The 13863-nt window shown below is 43.5% G+C and overlaps 1 long non-coding RNA gene across 1 annotated transcript in view; it reads right to left on the reverse strand.

Annotated features, from left to right (window-relative positions):
• Positions 1 to 326: 326 nt before the first annotated feature.
• LOC135100269 (uncharacterized) overlaps positions 327 to 13863 on the reverse strand; it is a 35362-nt gene continuing 21825 nt past the window's right edge. Inside the window, exons 2-3 of the long non-coding RNA XR_010268563.1 lie at positions 589 to 1168; positions 327 to 448 (exon numbers count right to left, since the gene is read on the reverse strand). This is a non-coding gene — a long non-coding RNA (uncharacterized LOC135100269). The remainder of the gene's footprint in view (positions 449 to 588; positions 1169 to 13863) is intronic.

Raw genomic sequence — 13863 nt, forward strand, 5'->3', positions numbered from 1 at the left:
CACCACCTTACTTGAGAGACTGAGCTTAAGCCGGGAATGTGAAGCCGGGAGCGAAGTGCAGCCGGGGTTCCGGGTCTTGTGTCTTTTCAATGCTTCTTCCGTATCTTTATAAGACTTTTCTGTGGCTTCAGTGTACCGTAGGTGTGTGTGCTGGTGAGTATATCTATGGTTTTCATTTGATATTATACTGTTTAATTTGATTACTACTAAGCATGGTACTTCAGCTTAACGATACGTGTAAAAAATATAATTTCCTTGTCTTTATTTATTCATCAAAAGACCGCCCCCCCCCCCACTTCCATGCCGTATGGTCTTCTGTAGCAAACAATGTGACCTTTCCTTAATACTAGGAATTGTTCCGAGTTGTTACCTCACTCACACAACCAGCGCTATCATAACGGTGTAACAATACTTCTTATCGCAGCCGCAGCCACCCACCAACACAACACTGTAAAGGTGAACAAGAATCATGTACTTCTCATAGCGGCGGCGGCGGTGTGTTGAGGCAGCACTTCCACAGTATACGGGAGAAAAATGGAGATATTTCCTTCCTATCACTATTAACGAGAACAAGAATCATGTACTTACTCTTAGTAGCGGCGGTGGTTATGGCGGTGGTGATGGCGGTGGTGATGGCCGTGGTGGCGGTAGTGATGGAGTGTTAGTGTAACTCAAGCACCGAATTATTATCACACCTATGCTTTTTTCCAACGATCAATAATCATTCGCCATAGTTTCCATAGTTTCATCACTACAACACGCTTAGTGATCCGACTGTATGCGCTGCACCAATACACAGTCTTGATAACACAACATTGTAGTGTTCAGCACAAGAGACTTCCTGGCCACGGTGACAGTTACCATGGCGCCGCTCCGTCACGTGTGTTGAGAGCACTCGCCAGCCTCCTCCACGATGTGTCTCTCGTTATAAAGAGACTGCATAACCGATACAGTCCTGCACCACACAGTTCACTCCCGAGACTCAGCATCTACTCAGTCCTGTCTGATCATCCACTCTCCCAAACACCTGCGTTATCCGGAATTCCGTGGCCAGGACAAAACTCACGTGCATCCTTCCTCTTGCGGCAGATCACTGTCCACGAGACCAGAGGCCCACTGCGTCACGGTGTCGTTTCGTCCCAACTCGTGTACTTGGCGCTGGCTTGTTCTGTAAATACATAGAGGCAGCGGCGTGATATCTGTCCAAGAAATTGTATTCACACGAATGTATCATACTTTTACATACTAATATATATATATTTTTTTTTATATGGAAATAAGAGTTATGCTGTCAATAAAGGAGACGTGGACGCTGATAGAGATGAGCATGAACAGTGAGTGACGCAGTGAAGCAGCTCGAGCGTTTCAGCTCGTAACCAAGCTGTGAGTAATTAACATGACTCACAAAAACAAAGATGAGGTGACGCAGGAACATTACTGCTTACAATGAGACAGAGTGAGATGGAGGGAAGAAATTGTGGTAGAACTGGAAAGGATGGGAGTCACAGAGGAAGATGCAATGGACAGAAACAACTAGAGAAGACTCGTACAAGGAGCCAACCCCTCACTCTAGGAAACGGCGATAGGAGAAGCAATAATGTTATCTGGTGCGCAAGACTCATCAGTATATAGGAAGAATAAACTGCAGAAGACTTGTATACTTATACAACTATTTGTGGTAAGCGCTGCCAAGATGATTCGTCTCAGGATTCAGTTCCAAGTGCCGTCCATCTAGAGATCTGCGACGTCACAAGAGGTTGAGGAAGGTCAGGCGAGCGAGGGATGGATAGGCAGTGTAGGGCAGGCTGGTTGTGAGATGGCTAGGACAGAGTGGAGAATAACTTGGATAGGGAATAAGGCAGGACAGGAAAGAAAGGGATGACTAGGCAAGAGGATGACAGGCTGGGTGTGGGGATAGCTGGGTGGGGATGGAAACAGTGGAAGAGGAATGGTTGGGTGGAAGGAAGAGGCCAGTACGAGTATATTATTGTGTGTGTGTGCGTGTCAAAGTAATCAAATCTAACGTGAGTTTCTATGCTACTTTGTTTCATTATGCTTTATATGATCACCAGAGAGACTTTACCCGTTAATATTTCACAATTGTGTGGTGGAGCTTCACTACTGGAGGCGTGAAAAGTTTGACCTCCTCACTACTCAGAATAATTAAATATAACATGACTTTTTTATGCCACACTCTATGTTACCTTATATGAACACTGCTATTGTCTCCCTCTTAATACTCTGTGAGGTAAGTGTGTGGTGGAGATTCATCAGTGGAGGCGTAGAATGGTTAAGCTCCACACCGCTCCCACTAATTTAATTTAACATAAGTTTTTGCACTTTTTTCTACGTTTTAACACGGAAAATAAAGTCTAGTGATTTTATAAATCACTAGACTTTATTTTTCGTCTCAGTAGTTCATGTTAGGTAAGTGCGAGGCGGGCATTCACTAGTAGGGGAGACTTCTCAACCACTTCATCATTCTGAGTAATTTCACCACATGCGACCTATATTTATAGTACAGTACTTTCTGAAGCAGCGTTAATAAAGTCACCACACACTTGACTTTTCCTGACTGGTTCGTACCGATATTAAGTTAAAGTAAGGCTAGGTTAGGTTAGGTTAAGTTGGGTTGCATTGGGTTGGGTTGGGTTGGGTTGTGTTGGGTTGGGTTGGGTTAGGTTAGGTTAAGTTAGGTTAGGTTGGGTTAGGTTAGGTTAGGTTAGGTTGAAGTAAGGCAGAAATTCAATGGTGACAGGAGCTTCCTCAGTCGCCTCACCACTGCACAGGTGTCAATATACAACACTTTTCTCTTTACACATTATTTTCTGAAAGTTAATACACTCACCAGACTCTTGATATGTTTTTGTCTCACTATTTCACATAAATACAAAGTAACATAAAAATCCACTTCACATGATGACATTTAACGAGCCTTACTCTTTTATTCAGCTTCCTCTGCTATGGTAATAAATCTAAATTAGCTCTCTCTTTTTCTTTCTCTTTTTCTGTCTTCCTTTTCTATGTTATGTAAGTACGAGGCACAGATTAACTAGCGAAGGGAATTTTTAAACCACCTCACGACTCCAAGTAATTCCATCCAACACTCCTTGTATCGTTCCTTATAACACTTTCTAAAACGACGTACATAAATTTTTGTCACCTGAGTTATTGTTTTTTTCTACAATTTCATATTGAGTAAAAGTGAAGGAGAATTTCAATAATTCAATTCAGGCAAGAACTTTTAAGCTTAATTTAAAAAAGCCTTCCTTAACTTTTTACACGAGTTTCTAAGCTACGTTTATAATGTTGGCCTTATGTTTTATTTACTTTATTTATTTATTTTTTTTTATTGTTTCATTGTAAGAGGCAGAATCTCAGCTTAATTTAACACAAGTACCTTCTTTTGTTCCACACAAGACTTTTCAGCGACGTTTATAAATATTCATCAACAAACACCCAAACAGTTTTTCTTCCTTACTGTATTCTTAACCGGTTTGGTACCTTATCCTGGAGAGAGAGAGAGAGAGAGAGAGAGAGAGAGAGAGAGAGAGAGAGAGAGAGAGAGAGAGAGTGAGAGAGCAAGACAGACAGACAGACAGAAACACAAACGAACAAGGACAAAAAGACAAACCCAGACAGACAGACGACCAAAGAATGATAAGAAAGAAATTGAAGTAGCTTTTTTCATTTCTCAGAAAAAAGAGAAGAAAAAGGAAAGAAAACGGACCCATAACTGACAGGAGAGCTTCAGCATTTATCAGGAAGTGAATAGTTAAAAAGCGGCTGCTGTTCAAAGTCTGATTAAAGATGCAATATAAAAAATAATTCTGTGTGTGGCGAGGGGCTTCCCGTACGCTGCCGGAACTGCCACTAATGACTCAGTCGCCTTCAGGATACAATGAATACTGTCCGGGATGAAATGACGGAATGGGAGTGGCGGTGTGTGTGTGTGTGTGTGTGTGTGTGTGTGTGTGCTACATTTTATAAAGCTTGATGTAGGGATGGTAGCAACGATTTTGCCTCGGTAAATAATACTTGTGAAACAGGAATTTAATTGTACTTGATTTGTTTGTATGGTGAAGGTTTTAGTTAGGAAATATTTTTAAAGCTGGATCTGAGATGTATTGCATAGAAGTAATGAAGTAAAGCAGTAAAGAAGCAAGGACCTCATGTATTTAATGTTTTAGTTTGATCGCAATATTGATGTGTGTGTGTGTGTGTGTGTGTGTGTGTGTGTGTGATCTGCAGCGCCTCATATCCTTCCAGCCTGGCGTGGCGGGCGTGAACTACCTGCGTGAGAGAAGCTCGTGTGCGGCCTGCTGCTGGCGGGAATGGCGGCCTGCTAAGTGGTGGTGGTGGTAGTGGTGGTGGTGAGAGATCGGGTAGTATATGATGGTTGTGGTGGTAATGAGGGGTCGGGGAGTTTTTGGTGATGGTGGTGGTGGTGGCAAAACACACAGAAGCAGGAGAAAAATTAGCAGAAAGCAGTGAAAAGGAACCGGAAGAATTAGTAGGACTATAAGGGGGAAAACCGATGCTATGGTCACACAACACGTACTGTAGGGATGAATCAGCAGGAAGCAGAGGAGAGGAAGTAGAAGAATTAGCAGGAAGCAGAGAAGGACGGGCGATAACATGGTCCCACAACACAAAAACAGGGAAAGATATAGCAGAGAGAGAGAGAGAGAGAGAGAGAGAGAGAGAGAGAGAGAGAGAGAGAGAGAGAGAGAGATAGTGATGGTATGGACACGTCACCTTACACCACGTCACTTTGCACCACCACCATCACCACCACAACCAAGCATGGCAGGGAAAAGGTAAAAGCAAGACACGAATACTTACCACCATCTCGGATCACACACACACACACACACAAAGACCCTGGAATGAAACACCGACACCTCAGCGCTCGGACATTACAAACAGCGAAACGAGACTTTTTTTTGGCGCAGGGTCGGTGTGTTGGCGTGCGGAGCTATCAAGGCGCTCAGCTGGTGAAGGACGGCAGGTACAGCAGCGGCGAGAAACTGAGAGGGACCTGAGGCAATAAGTTCAGGCGGGGAGGTGATATCAGGCTCTTATGACCAATTCACCTCAGAAAAAAATCGGGCCTCATATCATACTTTTCCTCAATCAAGTTACTACGCGAAACTGAACTTAAGAACCGCCCATCACGGGGAACACCATAAAGGGAGCTTTGACGTGTAACTGATTGAGTCCACGAGAGGAGAGGTGAGGTGAGGGGAGGGAAGGGGAGGAAGGGAAGGGAAGCTGAGGTGAGATACGAGCAGATAAGATTCAGGTAAGGCAGGCGAGGCAGGAGTCAAACAGTGTCTGCTATCTTCTGACCTATCTTTTGTTTCCTCCTCTTGTCCTTCAGGTTTTATGAAATATTTTGCAGTAATTGGTTAACTAAATTTGCTGCAACACAGCGGTCACATGTTGCAATTGTTTTGGCAGGGCAGGAATCAAAGACTGCCTGCTGACTTATGGTCTGTTCTTCTTGTGCTTTCTCCTCATAGCATAGCCTTCATAAGAACATAAGAACATAAGAAATAAGGGAAGCTGCAAGAAGCGACCAGGCTTACACGTGGCAGTCCCTGTATGAAACACACCTACCTATTTCCATCTGCTATCCCCTTCCATAAACTTGTCTAATCTTCTCTTAAAGCTCTCTAGTGTCCTAGCACTAACTACATGATTACTGAGTCCGTTCCACTCATCTACCACTCTATTTGAGAACCAATTTTTTCCTATCTCCTTCCTAAACCTAAATTTTTCAAGCTTGAACCCGTTATTTCTTGTTCTACCCTGGTTGCTGATCCTAAGAATTTTGCTTACATCTCCCTTGTTATAACCCTTATACCACTTAAAGACTTCTATCAGGTCCCCTCTTAACCTACGTCTCTCTAGAGAATGTAAATTTAACCGCTTCAGCCTCGCTTCGTAAGGAATACTCCTCATCCCCTGTATCCTTTTAGTCATTCTCCTCTGTACTGATTCTAATAGACCTATATCTTTCCTGTAATGTGGGGACCAGAACTGCACAGCGTAGTCTAGATGAGGTCTGACCAGCGCCAAGTATAACTTTAATATTACTTCCGGCCTTCTACTTTTAACACTCCTAAAAATGAATCCTAGTACCCTATTTGCCTTGTTTCTGGCTTCTATGCATTGTTTCCCTAGACGGAGTTCAGAGCTAACTATAACTCCTAAATCTTTCTCGTACCCTGTACCTACCAGAGTTTGGGTGTTTAATGTGTACCTATTGTGTGGGTTTCCTCTACCTACGCTAAGCACTTTGCATTTATTGATATTAAATTGCATTTGCCATCTATCCGTCCATTCATTCATTCTATCTAAGTCTGTCTGCAAGGCGATGGCATCCGCTTCTGACCTAATTAATCTACCTATCTTTGTGTCATCCGCAAATTTACTAACATCGCTACTAATTCCACTATCCAAGTCATTGATATATATTAGAAATAATAATGGCCCTAATACTGATCCCTGTGGCACCCCACTAATGACATGACCCCACTCGGATTTCGAGCCGTTTATTACCACTCTCTGTCGCCTGTTACCAAGCCATGACCCTATCCAACCTAACACCTTCCCATCTATCCCGTGCGCCCTAACCTTTCTCAGGAGCCTTTGATGGGGCACCTTGTCGAATGCTTTACTAAAGTCCAGATATAAGATATCATAACTATCACCATTATCTACTGCCTCGTACACCTTACTGTAAAAACTTAACAAGTTTGTCAGGCAAGACTTCCCCTTCGTGAAGCCATGCTGTGACTGATTTATCAAGTTATATTTGTCTAAATGCTCCCTAATGTTCCTGGCTATTATTGACTCTAACATTTTACCTACAACTGAAGTTAAGCTGACAGGTCTATAATTAGACGCTAAAGTTTTATCCCCTTTCTTAAAGATGGGTACTACATTAGCCTGCCTCCACATGTCTGGTACCTCACCCGACTCCAGTGATTTCCTAAAGACAGAAACTAACGGCTCACTAATAATCTTTTTACATTCCTTCAGTACTCTGGGATATATTTCATCAGGTCCTGGTGACTTGAACTTTTTTAGCCTATCTATCTCCTGCTCATGTTTTCTGTAATGTTCTGCATTAATTCGTTTATTTAATTTGCTTCAACACTAAAGTCATATGGTGCGAAAAATTTCTAAACACACACAAAAAAAAAAAAAAAAAAATTACCTACACAAAAAAATTTACTCCTTAATTTTTTTTCTTAATTTTTTTATTCAATTAAGTTTATGATATAGCATACAATTTTCACAAAATTTACACACAAGCGAATTTTCCTTGTTAATTCTCTTCGGTAAAGCATGCGAAGTTTCGTGTACAAAACACGAGACAAATACTTCACTAGTTGCCAAACACGACAGTCGTATTACAAGTATTAGATGCCCAAGCATGCTAACAGGTGATTATCCACAGCTGTCACGAAATGTTCACCTTTGCTGGTGTAATTATCATGAGAGTGAGGACCTCTGCTCTCCTTGATTAGTGAGTACAACCTGGTCACCTCGCCTTGCCCACGACACTGCTCCCCTCTTCACCACCTCTCTTCCCCTCACTTCGCCTTTCCCTGACCCTCACCAGTTTCGTCTCTTATCCAAACCATGACATCCCTCCCTTCTTCACCACCTCCCCTCGGCTCGCATATCCCCCCCACGCCTCAATTTCGTCTCTTATCCACCACTCCACCACCCTTCACCTCACCCCAGTCTCATTTTTCTTTTCCTACCCAACCACGCTCCCAGTCCCCCCTCAATTCCATCTCTCCTCTCCCACCCATCCCTGCCTCGTCCCGCCCAACCCTGTCCTCTGTTCATGCCTGGGGACTATGCAGCAGCAGCAGTCAGTGACCCGAGGCTCCTTCAGGTCGTCCTTCACACGTAACACAGTGCAGACTTGATGAAGACAACAGTCGTCATGTAATCTGAATGTTTGAATATATTTATTTTCAGAGATTTACACGTGAGTGGAGTCACGACAAGATGTATTCCCGAGACTTATAGACTTTGAGACGCAAGAAAACACAGCAAGACGCTCATTGCTGTGGCTTGTAACATTATCAAGTCACAACAATATCATGATGTAATCTGAATATTTACATATATTCCCCGGCGGAGAATATACATCGGGGTGAAGACACAGCAAGACACGTTACTGAGATTACAGACTTAAGAATACAATGCAGTCATGATATACTGTATGTTTATGGTTTTTGACACATAAAGGTCAAACACAGCATAGCATAGCATAGCACAGTATAGCACAGCATAGCATAACAATGTAAAATAACAACACGAAGTTGGGTCAGTTCCCAGCACACTGAGGTCTCATTTACCTCTCTCGAGACTTCCACACCGCACCTCCACTACTTTCAAAAGGCTCTAGTTAGTTTCGTTGCACGGGATTCTAAAGGCCCCCACACACGATCAATTTTTTCGTCAATTAATTGATATAAATTTATTGACGTCAATAAAATTGAGGAAATCACTGTGGCCACACACGGTCAATGATTTTACTTCAGTTTTCAGTTTGATTCATAATTTCGAGATGAAAGCATCTGTGGCTGTAGGAATAGTGCTTGCTCTGGACACTCCAAAGCGAAAGAAGAGGAGTAAGTGGGCGAAGAAATGGTATCTCTGTGGAAGGGAACTAGGACATACACGATTGCTGAGGGAATGAAGGGACGACGAGCCAGAGGATTACAGGAATTTCCTCGGAATGGACGCCGAATCTTACGACGAACTTCTAAATTTAGTGATGCCAATGATAGTCAAACAAAATACTACCATGCGAGAAGCCATTTCTCCAAATGCGTCTCAGTATCACATTGCGATTTATTTTACTGAAGACCCATCAATAAATATCAAAGGAGTTTTGATCTCTCAATGAATTGATTCAATGAAATAGTTTCAATTAAATTGATATCAATATCCCACACACACGGTCAATTTTTCCATCAATTCATTGACGTCATTAAATTGATATCAATTAATTGACGAAAAAATTGATCGTGTGTGTTGGCCTTAAGAGTTTTTTCTGTGGTTGTAATGGCATACATCATTTCTACGTCACTAACAGGAGAAACACTCTTCATAACCTGGCTAATCATCTCTGTAGCCTTTGAAAATAGTCGTGGTGAGAGAGCAAAGCGTTTCAGGACACGGACCTTTGCTTCTTTAGACACAGAGGCAGGCGAGAGCAGTTGATGAATGGCCTGCTGCGCACACCCGCCACGTCCCGCCTTCGGTGTATGATAATAGCAAATGTTATTCATAATCATTCGTCTTTTAACAATTATATATCATGAAATTGTGTTTTTTCTTTTCCTTTTTTTAACAAAATAATAAGAAGAATATAGCTTTACGGGGCATAAGAACAAGAACGAAAAAAGGAAACGATATGACTAGCGGTGGATCATGTTAACATTTTGAACGTTTTCTTGGCTTGTCAATACAATATGAAGGCAAAGTCAAAATAATACTAGGAAAAGAAAAGGTAAAAAATAAATACACAAAAACCATAATACAAAAAAATATGTGTTGACAATGTATTGATAACTTATAGCAAATGTTGTATAGCCTAATCCGTAAAACCATTCGTGTGGCTCACTAATATGTCTTTATTTACAGTTTATATGTAATATTTTCATTACGAAAAAAAAAAAAATTCATATTCAGCAAAAAAATAAATAAATAAATAAAATATACCAGTCATCACTGGTCAGAGAGAGAGAGAGAGAGAGAGAGAGAGAGAGAGAGAGAGAGAGAGAATACATAAATGACAGAGAACGGGTAGGTGGCTTGTAGTTACCAGTCAGTTTTAAGGGCTGGGAGAGGTGTCTGCGTATTTGTGCCGCTGGACAGTGACGTACACTGAAGCCCACACAAGAGTTAGGAAGGTAGCAGTGGGTGTAAGTGACGAGGCGCTGAGCAGCTCGGTGAGTACTGAACAGGGAAGCTTAATTGGTACAAAGTATGCATTTGTTCCAGGTGTTTTGTTGTTAGCCAATTAGCTGTGCCCTTGTTGGTGGCTGTGACTAAGCTGTCCGCTCCTTGTTGACGTGTTCAGCAGGTTGTGTTCCTAGCTGTCCTGCGAACTGCGGATGCTCAGAACAGCCAAAGGAGTGATGATAAACATATATGTGCGCTGCTGAAGACTTAGGTGAATGATTAGCCACAAATAGCGATGAAACAGATCCTGTAAAGCACTAGTTCACAAACTTTTCGTCTTTCCCCCCTTCAAGCAGTTCCCCTGTCCGGATTTCCTCCTTCATACAGTGACAAGGAAATGTTGAAACTCCTACAAAGTCATTACTAAAGACGATCGTACCATAAATTTTTATTTGTATTTGTATATAGTACTGCAACAAAACCAAACTACAATATTATATGCTTTTTTTTTCTTCTATCGGTCAGAGAGAGGGAGAGAGAGAGAGAGAGAGAGGGAGAGCTCACAGCAGTGCAGGGACTCCACAATCATGTGGACTTTCCCACACACCAGCGTGGAGGCTCCCTGGACCCAGTGGTGACGGACCTGCCTCAAGAATGTGTTCAGTGCCTCCCTCTCGACTGTGTGGGCAGCTCTGACCATCATGCCGTGCTCACGACCGTCAGCGTTGCCCCGGCGCGTGACGAGGATCACCAGCAAGCCACCTGGCTGTGGCACCGCGCCGACTGGGTGGCTATGCGGCAGGCCCTGGCCCTGACAGATTGGGACACAATATTCACCGGGGACCCGCACCATGACACCACCGCCCTCACTACTGTCCTCTGCACACTGCAGCAGCAACACGTGCCACACAGGACGTACTCAACCAGCGCAAAGGACCATTCCTGGTTCGGGTACAGGTGCAAGACTGTTGCTGAGCAAAAGTACAAAGCCTGGACGCGGTGCAGGAGGCACAGTGTAACAAAGCCCCACACAGAAGAACGTGCAAGATCATGATAAAGACAGTGAAGTGGGCCAAGGCAAGGTGCGAGGCGAATATGAGGCGGAAGCTGGCCTCCAACCAGGTTGATGCCAAACAGTGGTGGGGATTAGTAAAGGAGAGGCAAGGTGTCTCCTCTCATGAACGTATCCCCGCCCTGAGGAAGCCTGACGGGTATATGGCCGTCTCCAGTCAAAAAAAGCAGACCTCCTCGCCCGCCAGTTCGCTGAAAAAAATGACAACTCCAGAGCCAGACAGGCAACTGCCCGCCCTCCCCCGCCTTACTGTCTCGAGACTGGAGGGCGTTGCCATCTCTGAGGACGCCATCAGAAGACACCTGAGGAATGTCAACACCAGGAAGGCCCCTGGTCTTGACAGCGTGACCCCACATCTCAAAAAGTGTGCTGTTGAGCTCGCTGGCCCTCTCGCACAAATGTTTCCCTGCTGTTTGCAGCGAGGGGTCTGGCCGTCACTATGGAAGGAGGCGCGACTCACACCCGTGCATAAAGAGAAGTCGAGGTCTGAGCCAGGTAACTACCGGCCTTGTTACCAGTCAATCTCGCTCCTCTCCGTACTCAGTAACATCTTGGAGAGGATCATAAGAGAGAAGCTCACCGAACACCTCGAGCAGCACCACCTGCTGTCGCCAAAGTAATGTGGCTTCAGAGAAGGCCGCTCCACCTCAACTTGAAAGAGAGCGCATACCTGAATAGCCTATGTCATGTTGCATGCAGTGACCAACAAGTGATGGTGCATTCTGACTCACTGACTTTCTGTACCCTTCAACCATCACCTTCCCTTAGTGTAGCTGTACGTAATATTGTCACACAATTCACACTCTACAGTAAACAGAGAGAGAGAGAGAGAGAGAGAGAGAGAGAGAGAGAGAGAGAGAGAGAGAGGGGACAGACACGTAAACTGATTTGATAAGAAGTTACACAAACTCATTACTTGTTAACGAACACAATGATACCTTCACTACCATGGCCACCTTTCTGTTAGCATTGAGAGTACTGTAAAAAGATAATTTGCATGGAGACAGAAAGGGGAATTATTATTTTGTTTTATACTACAGAACTATTTAAGAGACTAACGCAAAAATAACCCTGAAAAAACAATTGTCCAGCAGTGAAGGCTCAATTCTGAAACAGTTCGCAGCCGTCAAGGTTTTCCAGAGGCTGCTTTTCCTAGAACTCTCTGACCCTCTTGAGTGGTGATGACAGACCCTTGCTAACCATTCTTCACGACACAATGACACCTGCGTCCTGACTCACTCCATTTGCCTTATGCTGTGCGGAAATAAAGCAGCAGGTACCGCGAGATTTGAAGCACTCCATCACTCCTTTCGCTGCCTGCCAGTGGTGTCTGTGGGAGGTGTGCTCTGTGCTCTCCATAGATGACTTTATCAGACTCAAGAAAGAAAGCCACAACAGTCAAAGGTAATTCATGTAAGAAACCGCTGATGATTATACCACGCGAGAAATGTAACTACGGGCACGTCAAGGCATCAAATATTCCATCCTGTTGTTGTCAGTGGGGTCACCGAAAATGATAATAAGAAGAACAAGAACAAGAAGACGATGATGATGATGATGAAAGAAAACAACAACAACAACAACAACAACAGTCATTTGAACCACACCGTTCTGTAACCTTGAAGAAAACCCAATGCAGTTCAGAAATTAACAGTTACTTATTTACTTGAACTTATTAATCTTTCATGTATAAGAGGAAACTAGTCTAGGCCAACAAAGGACCTTACAAAAAAAAAAAAAAAAAGCCCAGTGAATGTGTCAGTCCCCAAAGAGTGTAGTCAAAAGAGTTATCCAAAATTTAAGGACAGATACTCCAGAAAGGCAGACCACCGCTGTCCCTCCTTCCCTCCCTCTTGAGGCGCCGCGGGGACCAGTGACAGCACAGCCCCGCGTCCCTCATGGCATGTCTCACCAGTTCATGATTTTTTTTTTCTATGTAGGAAGGACACTGGCCAAGGGCAACAAAAATCTAATAAAAAAAAAATGCCCACTGAAATGCCAGTCCCATAAAAGGGTCAAAGCAGTGGTCAAAAAATTGATCAATAAGTGTCGTGAAACCTCCCTCTTGAAGGAATTCAAGTCATAGGAAGGTGGAAATACAGAAGCAGGCAGGGAGTTCCAGAGTTTACCAGAGAAAGGGATGAATGATTGAGAATACTTGTACATGGACGGATAAGGCCCTTGTACAGAGTTAGCAGCTGGGTGGGTGAGAAAAACTGGCGGAGACGTCTCAGAACACCTAACTTCATAGAAGCTGTTTTAGCTAGAGATGAGATGTGAAGTTTCCAGTTCAGATTATAAGTAAAGGACAGACCGAGGATGCTCAATGTAGAAGAGGGGGACAGTTGAGTGTCACTGAAGAAGAGAGGATAGTTGTCTGGAAGGTTGTGTCGAGTTGATAGATGGAGAAATTGAGTTTTTGGGGCATTGAACAATACCAAGTATGCTCTGCCCCAATCAGAAATTTTAGAAAGATCAGAAGTCAAGCGTTCTGTGGCTTCCCTGCGTGATATGTTTACCTCCTGAAGGGTTGGACGTCTATGAAAAGACGTGGAAAAGTGCAGGGTGGTATCATCAGCGTAGGAGTGGATAGGACAAGAAGTTTGGTTTAGAAGATCATTAATGAATAATAAGAAGAGAGTAGGTGACAGGACAGAACCCTGAGGAACACCACTGTTAATAGATTTAGGAGAAGAACAGTGACCGTCTACCACAGCAGCAATAGAACTGTCAGAAAGGAAACTTGAGATGAAGTTACAGGGAGAAGGATAGAAACCGTAGGAGGGTAGTTTGGAAATCAAAGCTTTGTGCCAGACTCTATCAAAAGCTTTTGATATGTCCAAGGCAAC

This window comes from Scylla paramamosain, chromosome 5, assembly GCF_035594125.1.
Source record: "Scylla paramamosain isolate STU-SP2022 chromosome 5, ASM3559412v1, whole genome shotgun sequence".
NCBI classification, from domain to species: Eukaryota; Metazoa; Arthropoda; class Malacostraca; order Decapoda; family Portunidae; genus Scylla; species Scylla paramamosain.